Here is a 9,235-nt window from a genome sequence, read left to right as displayed (position 1 = left end):
AGTTATTTAAGTAATATTATTTTACTAAGGAACTTAGGAATAGATATAATTTCTTTTAAGCTTCTTTCCATATTAATCTAGTTTATGCAAATAAATACCCCTATATGTTTATAGCAAAAACCCTTATAAGAGTTTCTTCTTTGTGTATGTGCAGTGCAAAGTAATTATCTAGAAGGGGAAAAAAAAAAAAAACCTTGAAAACAATTGATTGGAGCTATATGTTCATAGTATATAGGAAAAAAACAAACATGAGGATACATTCATAAGTGAGAAAATGTGTATCTTAACTGGAGCCTATCAAACAGAGTGAAGTAAACCAGAAAGAAAAACACCAATACAGTATACTAACACATATATATAGTATTCAGTCAATCGGTAAAGATAACCCTGTATGCGACACATCAAAAGAGACACAGATAAATAGAACAGTGTTATGGACTCTATGGGAGAGGGCGAGGGCAGGATGATATGGGAGAATGGCATGGAAGCATGTAAATTATCATATGTGAAACGAATCGCCAGTCCAGGTTCAATGCATGATACAGGGTGCTCAGGGCTGGTGCATTGGGATGACCTGGAGGGATGGGATGGGGACGGAGGTGGGAGGGGGGTTCTGGAAGGGGAACACATGTACACCCATGGTGGATTCATGACAATGTATGGCAAAACAAATACAATAATGTAAAGTTAAAAAATAGAAAATAAAGTAATTAAAAAAAAAAAAGAATTTGCCAGCCTTGAGACTGGTTAATAAAATAATTTTAGTCATGTAAATATATTGGTAGTAACTCTTTAATGTATTGTTTTCATAATTTAAATGAAAGATACAAAAGTATATTTTACATTTACTGAGATATTTGAAGCCATGCTATTTTCCTCTTCTTTGCTTTCCCCTGTCTTTTAAAATTCCTGCTCATGGTTATCCTTGAGGATCAGCAAAATACCACATTTTCCTATTGATGGCATACCAAATAAAGCATTATCAAAATTCTAAGATAGAATTACATCAACAGGTAAGTTCTAAATTGGCTCTTCCTCAATATTCTAAATTAAAATATTGTATTACACATAACAATGTTACTTAAAAATAAGTGAGAAAACATGCAAAAGTAGTGATTTAGAAAAAACATGAACAAATTTCCCCTAAACGTCTTCTTGATGGATTGTGACTTATCTGAGAAAAGGAAAGTGGTTTAAATGTTCATCTAGAATTAAGGACTGAGAGCTCATGGACAATTTTATGAAATGAAATCAAATCGAATTTAAAGTGTGTCACTATGATAAAGTAATTGGTACTAAAAATACTCCTCTAAACAGAATCAATTAAAAAACTGTAAAAACTGGACAAAATATGTGAAATAACTATTTTTTAAATTAGATAACAGAATTTATAGTACTCAGTGAGAAAAGGAAAAACATGAGATGAGTGCTATAGTCTCCATGGTTTTCTACCTGAAGCAGTTTTCCAACTGTGGTATAATAAATGACTGATTTAAGTTAGAAACTGGCGTTCAAAGAAGATGAGGCAGGAGGAGCTAGAGCAATGTAGACAAAATCTGACCAAATCTAAACATCCTCATGAGAGCCCCTGGAGTCTGTAACTGAATATTTCACATATTTAAGATGAGACTCCATGAAAATGGACCAAGAAAAAATACTGAAGGAACTACAAATACCAAGAGGTCACACAAATTTAGGATACATTTAAATTCTTTACTAAAGAAATGGAAAACCTGGTGAAATACCTAAATTAATAAACACAGACATGACAAAATCATTACCATTGCCATAAATAACAAAAAAGCCTGAAGTTAAGACTACTTTGTACTTCTAATAAAATTTAAAAATAATGCTCAAAAGGATCAGGTTGATTTTCAAGTAAATTGAAGTTGCTAGAGTAAATCTTAACACTATTATAAGAAAGATACAAAATCTAGGTGCTTAGCAATGTAACCTCATGAAATTCAGAATTCAATAAAAAATAACTAGAAGTGAAAACAACAAAGAATCTATTATGCGCATGTGCATGTGCACTTGCACGTGTGTGTGTGTGTGTGTGTGTGTGTGTGTGTGTGTTTTAGTCGCTCAGTTGTATCCGACTCTTTGAGACCCCATGAACTGTAGCCCACCACGCTCCTCTGTCTATGGAATTCTCCAGGGGAGAATACTGGAATGGGTTATTTCTCCTCCAGGGGAACTTCGTGCCAGGAATCCAACCCACGTCCCCTGCATTGAAGGCAAATCGTTTACAATCTGAGCAACCAGGGAAGCCATGGATAGGGGACATATTGGGCTTGCCAGTTGGCTCTAGTGTTAAAGAATCCGCCTGCTGATTTAGGAGACATAAGAGACCCAGGTTCAGTCTCTGGGTTGGGAAGATCCCCTGGGGGAGGGCGTGGCAACCCACCCCAGTATTCTTGCCTGGAGAATTCTATGAACAGAGAAACCTGGCAGGCTACAGCCCACTGGGTCACCAAGAGTCCGACACCACTGGAGCGACTTAGCAGTCATTCACGCAGGAGACATATTAGTCAATAGAAACATACCCATACAATACATGATAGAATTAGCACACAATAACTTTAATAGAGCTTCTATAAATATATTTAGATATTAAAGGAAATATTAAAATAGTGAAGGTAGAAATAAAGATTATACAAGGAAACAAATGGAACTGGTAGAGATAAACAATAGAGCATCATAGGTAAAAAATCATAGGAGGAACTTAACATAAATCTAAATATTACAAAAAAAAAATGATTGTTGAACTGGATTATATGTCAGGGCAACTATCCAAACTAAAGCCAAAAAGTGAAGGAAAGGTATAAGAAAAATAAGCAGACATTAAAAATCTATGAGACAAATTAAAATGGTCTAATAAATTTATAACTGGAATCTCAGAAGGGAAGGCAAAAAATAATAATGATTGACATTTTTCAAATTTAATGAAAACTATAAAACTACAACAAAATGAAGCTCAGTGAACTTAAAATAGGGGAAATATACAGAAAAATTGCATTAAATGCTATAAATTTCTCAAACCTTGTTAGAGACTAATTCGTTTATGCAAGAACACTGATAATTAATGGTAGATCTGGACAAAGACACCAGAATTCCTGGATATAACTCCAGTCCTCTTCATGATATTTGCCTTTTTCTCAGTTAATTTGCTGTACTTGACAAATAGACTTGCTTATGCAAAGCTGCTTTTGCTTGGAACTTTCATTTAAACTTCATACTTCATACTTCAGAATTTATTTAACAGTAAATTTGATTTTGAGTTATCAATAATTCTCCCCTACTGTGAATTCGATAGAGTGAAACATTTCTCCACGGTCATCTATCATACATGTGCAAAATGTGCCATTCAGAATTTTCAATTGCATTCAGACAACTGTGCAAATTACAATGATAGATTGAAATAAGTCATCTAATTTCCATATTCAGCATAAAGTATCAATGATCATTTTGGCACTATTTCCAAGACTGGTCTAAATATGCATAATCTTATGCTTCACAAAATATTTCTTTCAGGGCATTAATTTTTAAATTTTTAAATATATTTTACATAAGAAAGTTCCATGTTGCAATATACTATATATTCTATATTCTTTCTTGGGGTTCTACATGAATAAAGTTAAAGGCCCTCACAAGTCCTGTATTAAAGAAACTCAATCTTCTACATAAAATTTCCCAAACTTAGATGATCACAGACATATTCTTCATGTTCACATGCACATTTCAAAGCTTATTATTACTCAATGCAAATAATGTTCTATGGAAGATAACTGAGTTACACTTTTCTAGATTTGCTACGGAAATCTAGCAATTAGTAAGGCTGTATGTAGTAACCATACATCTAGGGATCATTCCATCTATCAAAGTCACAACAGCATCTTAATTTCTTCTGCTGCCTAAATATGATTCATTCTTGAGACTTTTTACAAAGAAATAATTCGTTCATCTATGTGGTAGACTATACAAAACAAACAAAAAACCAAACACCTTGAGAAATAGGTAGTCCAATCTTATCAATGCTATGATGAAATGAAAGAAATATTTTAAAAATCTAATGGCTTTCTTTTAATATTCTTTACTCTATTTTTATTTTAATGCAATGATGATGTATATAGTCAATGTTCATGAAGCTGTGTCTATCCTCTGTTTCATATTTTTGTTCAGTCTCTCAGTCATGTTCAACTCTTTGTGACCCTATCGACTGCAGCACACCAGGTTTCCCTGTCTTTCACCATCTCCCAGAGATTTGTCAAACTCATGTCCATTGAGTTGGTGATGCATCCAATCATCTCACCCTCTGTTATCCCCTTCTCCTCCTGCCTTCAAGCTTTCACAGCATCAGGGTGTTTTCTTTCTTTCTTTTTTTCTTTTTTTTAGTTCTACCCATTTATTGCTACAAACACATCTCCCCCCACCCTCATGTATGTGTGCTCAGTCATGTAACCCCATGGACTGCAGCCCGCCAGGTTCCTCTGTCCATGGACTTTTCCAGGCAAGAATACTGGAGTGGGTTGCCATTTCCTTCTCCAGTATTAGGCTTCCCTGGTGGCTCAGATGGTAAAATGTCTACCTGCAATGTGGGAGACCCAGGTTTGATCCCTGGGTTGGAAAGATCCCCTGAAGAAGGAAATGGCAAACCACTCCAGTATTCTTGACTGGAAAAGTCCATGGATGGAGGAGTCTGGTAGGCTACAGTCCATGGCATTGCAAAGAGTAGGACACGACTGAGCGATTTCACTTCTCTGATATCAGGGCAGGGTCTTTTCTAATGAGTCAGTTCTTCGCATCAGGTTGTGAAAGTAGTGGAGCTTCAGCTTCATCATTAGTCCTTCCAATGAATATTCAGGACTGATCTCCTTTAGGATGGACTGGTTGGATCTCCTTGCTGTCCAGGGGACTCTCAAGAGTCTTCTCCAACACCGCAGTTCAAAAGCATCAATTCTTTGGCGCTCAGCTTTCATTATGGTGCAACTCTCACATCCACACATGACTACTGGAAAAACCATAGCTTTGACTAGACAGACCATTGTTGACAAAGTAACCTCTCTGCTTTTTAATATGCTTTCTAAGTGTATCATAGCTTCTGTTCCAAGAAAAAGCATTTTTTAATTTCATGGCTATAGTCACCATCTGCAGTGATTTGTGAACTCAAGAAAATAAAGTCTCTGTGTCCATTTTTTGCCCATATATTTGTCATGAAGTGTTGGGACTGGATGCCATGATTTAGTTTTTTGAATGTTGAGTTTTAATCCAGATTTTTCACTTTCCTCTTTCACTTTCATCTATAGGCTCTTTAGTTCCTCTTCGCTTTCTACCATAAGTGTGGTGTCATCTGCATATCTGAGGTTATTGATGTTTCTCCTGGCAACCTTGCTTACAGCTTGGGCTTCATCCAATTTAGCATTTCACATGATGCCTATAAGTTAAGTAAGCAGGCTGACAATATACAGCCTTGATGTATTTCTTTCCCAATTTGGAACCAGTTCATTGCCTCATGTCTGGTTCTAACTGTTGCTTCTTGACCCAAATACAGGTTTCCAGGATGTAGGTAAGGTGGTCTGGTATTTCCATCTCTTGAAGAATTTTCAACAGTTTGTTGTGATCCACACAGCCAAAGGCTTTAACACAGTCAATAAAGCAGAAGTAGATGTTTTTCGGGATTTTTCTTGTTTTTTCTATGATCCAACAGACTTTGGCAATTTGACCTCTGGTTCCTTTGCCTTTTCTAAATCCAGCCTGAATATCTGAAAGTTCTTGGTTCATGTACTATTGAAGCCTAGCTTAGAGAATTTTGAGCATTACTTTACAAGCCTATGAGATGAGTGCAGTTGTGCAACAGTTTGAATATTCTTTGGCATTGTCCTTCTTTGGGATTGGAATGAAAACTGACCTTTCTCAGTCTTGTGGCCACTCTGAGTTTTCCAAATTTGCTGACATATTGAGTGTAGCAATTTAACAACATCACCTTTTAGGATTTGAAGTAGCTCAGCTCGAATTCCACCACCTCCACTAGCTTTGTTCATAATGATGCTACCCAAGGCCTGCTATTGTATGGCTTCCTCAGACAACCATTTTGCCTTTTTGCATTTCCTTTTCTTGAGGATAGTTTTGATTAATGCGACTGTCCATAGTTCTTCATGTACTCTGTCTATCTGATCTAATCCCTGAATATGTTTGTCATTTCTATTGCATAATCTTAAGGGATTTGATTTAGGTCATACCTGAATAGCCTAGTGGTTTTCCCTAATTTCTTCAATTTAAGTCTGAATTTGGCAATAAGGAGTTCATGATCTGAGCCACAGTCCACTCCTGGTCTTGTTTTTGCTGACTGTACAGAGCTTCTCCATCTTTGGCTGCAAAGAATATAATTACTGCTTCCAGTATTGAGCATCTGATGATGTCCATGTGTAGAGTCGTCTCTTGTTGAAAGAGGATGTTTGCTCTGATCAGTATGTTCAGTATGGAAAAACTCTGTTAACCTTTGTCCTGCTTATTTTTCACTCATATAAGGCACTTTTCAATGAGTCATCGAGAGTAATTCATAATGAGGGGTTAGGATAAGTATTGTATGCATAGATACCATGGAATGTAGTGTCAGAAACCTGTGTTTAGTTTCCCCATTCAGTAAATCCTGGCTGTGACCTGGGAGTAAATTACTGAAACTGAAGCATCTTCATTTACAATAGAAAAGATTTAATTATTACTGAGTACCTAAGAAGTGCCGACTGTGTAACAGTGCTTTCAATACATGGACTTAATTAAATGTCACAACATCACTATTGAGTTTTATCCATATTGTGGCAGAGTTGAGATGAGAAACTAAGCTGATTTTGTGTCAGATTCATATGTTCATTGCTCAGTAACATCGTGACTGAAAAAACAGTATTAATAATCCTGAAATTCTATTGAGAATTTAACTTGGATACCAAATCACTGTAATTTTCTAAGCTTTCATTTCTGATGTCAAAAATAAGCAATTAAAAACAACAGAGTTCTATGTTTGACAAAATACATATAAAATAAAATTTAAGAATATCCCTTTGTGTAAAATTCATTAGCACAACTTATATACAATAAAAATAGATCTCACTGCTAAATTTGGGCAATTACTTTGAAGTCAGATTTACTAAGGCCTAACCTATATAAAGCAAAATTCACATGTTTTGTGTATAAATATATGAATGATGAGAGACACATTTAGTCAACTGCCATGATCTAGATAACAAGTAGTTCTAAATCTACCCATTTCTTTTCAACCCTTTTACCAGTTCCAGACACTTAGCAACCACCGAACTATCTTCTGTCAAAAAAAGTCTTGGATTTTCCAGAATGTGACATAAGTGGAATCACACAGTACATAGTATTTAGCATATAGTATGAGTATGACTTCATTTAATTTGCCTAATATATTTTTTATTTATTTTATTTATTTGTAGCTCTGTGTGTATGAATAGTTGTTTTCTCATTGTTCAGTACTGTTCTGTTCTTTGATGTAACTGGTTTATTTATACTTTCACCAGCTTAAAAAAATATTTAGGTTGTTTCCAGTTTAGTGAACTTATGAATAAAGCTTTTATAGAAAGATACATATCAATTTTCTTTGCTTTTGGGCAAGAAACTGGAGTAAGTTTGCTGGTTAGTATGATTAAGTCTATGTCTGACTTTATAAGAAACTACCAATCCAAAGTCCCTGAAGGATCAGTTCAGTTCAGTTCAGTTGCTCAGTCATGTCCAACTCTTTGCAACCCTATGGACTGCACCACACCAGGGTTCCCTGTCCCTCACTAATTCCCGGAGGTTACTCAAAGTCATGCCCATAGAGTCGGTGATTCCATCCAGCCATCTCATTTTGTGTCATCTCCTTCTCCTCCTGCCTTCAATCTTGCCCAGCATCAGGGTCTTTTCAAATGAGCCAGTTCTTCGCATCAGGTGGCCAAAATATTGGAGCTTCAGCATCAGTCCTTCCAATGAATATTCAGGACTGATTTCCTGTAGGATGGACTGGTTGGATCTCCTTGCAGTCCAAGGGACTCTCCAGAGTCTTCTACAACACCACAGTTCAAAAGCATCAATTCTTCAGTGCTCAGCTTTCTTTATAGTCCAACTCTCATATCCACACATGACTGCTGGAAAAACCATAGCTTTGACTAGACTGACCTTTGTTGGCAAAGTAATGTCTCTGCTTTTTAATATGCTGTCTATGTTGGCCACAGTGTTTCTTCCAAAGAGCAAGTATCTTTTAATTTCATTGTTGCAGTCACCATCTGCAGTGATTTTGGAACCCAAAAAAATAAAGTCTTTCACTGTTTCCATTGTTTCCCCATCTATTTGTCATGAAGTGATGGGGCTGGATGCCATGATCTTAGTTTTCTGAATGTTGAGTTTTAAGCCAACTTTTTCACTCTCCTCTTTCACTTTCATCAAGAGGCTCTTCAGTTCTTCTTAGCTTTCTGTTATAAGGGTGGTGTTATCTGCATATCTGAGGTTATTGATTTTTCTCCTGGCAATCTTGATTCCAGCCTGTGTTTCATCCAGTCCAGTATTTCTCATGATGTACTCTACATATAAGTTAAATAAGCAGGGTGACAATATACAGCCCTGATGCACTCCTTTCCTGATTTGGAAACAGTCTGTTGTTCCATGTCCTGAAGTATATCACATTCCTAATAGAAAATATAAGCATTCGATTCTGTAATATGCACACCCCTGGAGTTGGTAATTTCAGCATTTTTGGTTTTGGTTTTGAGTTTTAATTCTAGTCATTCGAATCTATGTATGATGATGGCTCAAAATTTTAATTTGCATTTTCTAGTGAAAGAAAGTGAAAGTGTTAGTCGCTCAGTCATGTCCAACTGTTTGCAACCCCATAGACTGTAGCACGCCAGGCTCCTCTGTCCATGGAATTCTACAGGCAAGAATACTCAAGTGGGTTGCCATTCCTTTCTTCAGGGGATCCTCCCAACCCATGGATCAAACCCAGGTCTCCTGTATTGCAAGTGTATTCTTTACCACCCTAGCCACCAGGGAAACATTTTTCTAATGAATACTCATATTCAACATCTTTCATGAATATTCATATATTCACTTCAGTGAAGTGTCTATTTATAAACTATCTAAATTTATATTTTGCTTTTTTAAAGTAATCTGGATATAAGTCATTTTACCAGACTGTGTTTGGCCTATGTTTTGTTCCTATATATAGCTTTCCTTTTCATTT

The sequence above is a fragment of the Giraffa tippelskirchi genome, chromosome 4 (genome assembly GCF_054371585.1).
Source record: "Giraffa tippelskirchi isolate mGirTip1 chromosome 4, T2T-mGirTip1v1.2.pri, whole genome shotgun sequence".
Taxonomy (NCBI): domain Eukaryota; kingdom Metazoa; phylum Chordata; class Mammalia; order Artiodactyla; family Giraffidae; genus Giraffa; species Giraffa tippelskirchi.
Note: the sequence above shows the minus strand (reverse complement) of the source record.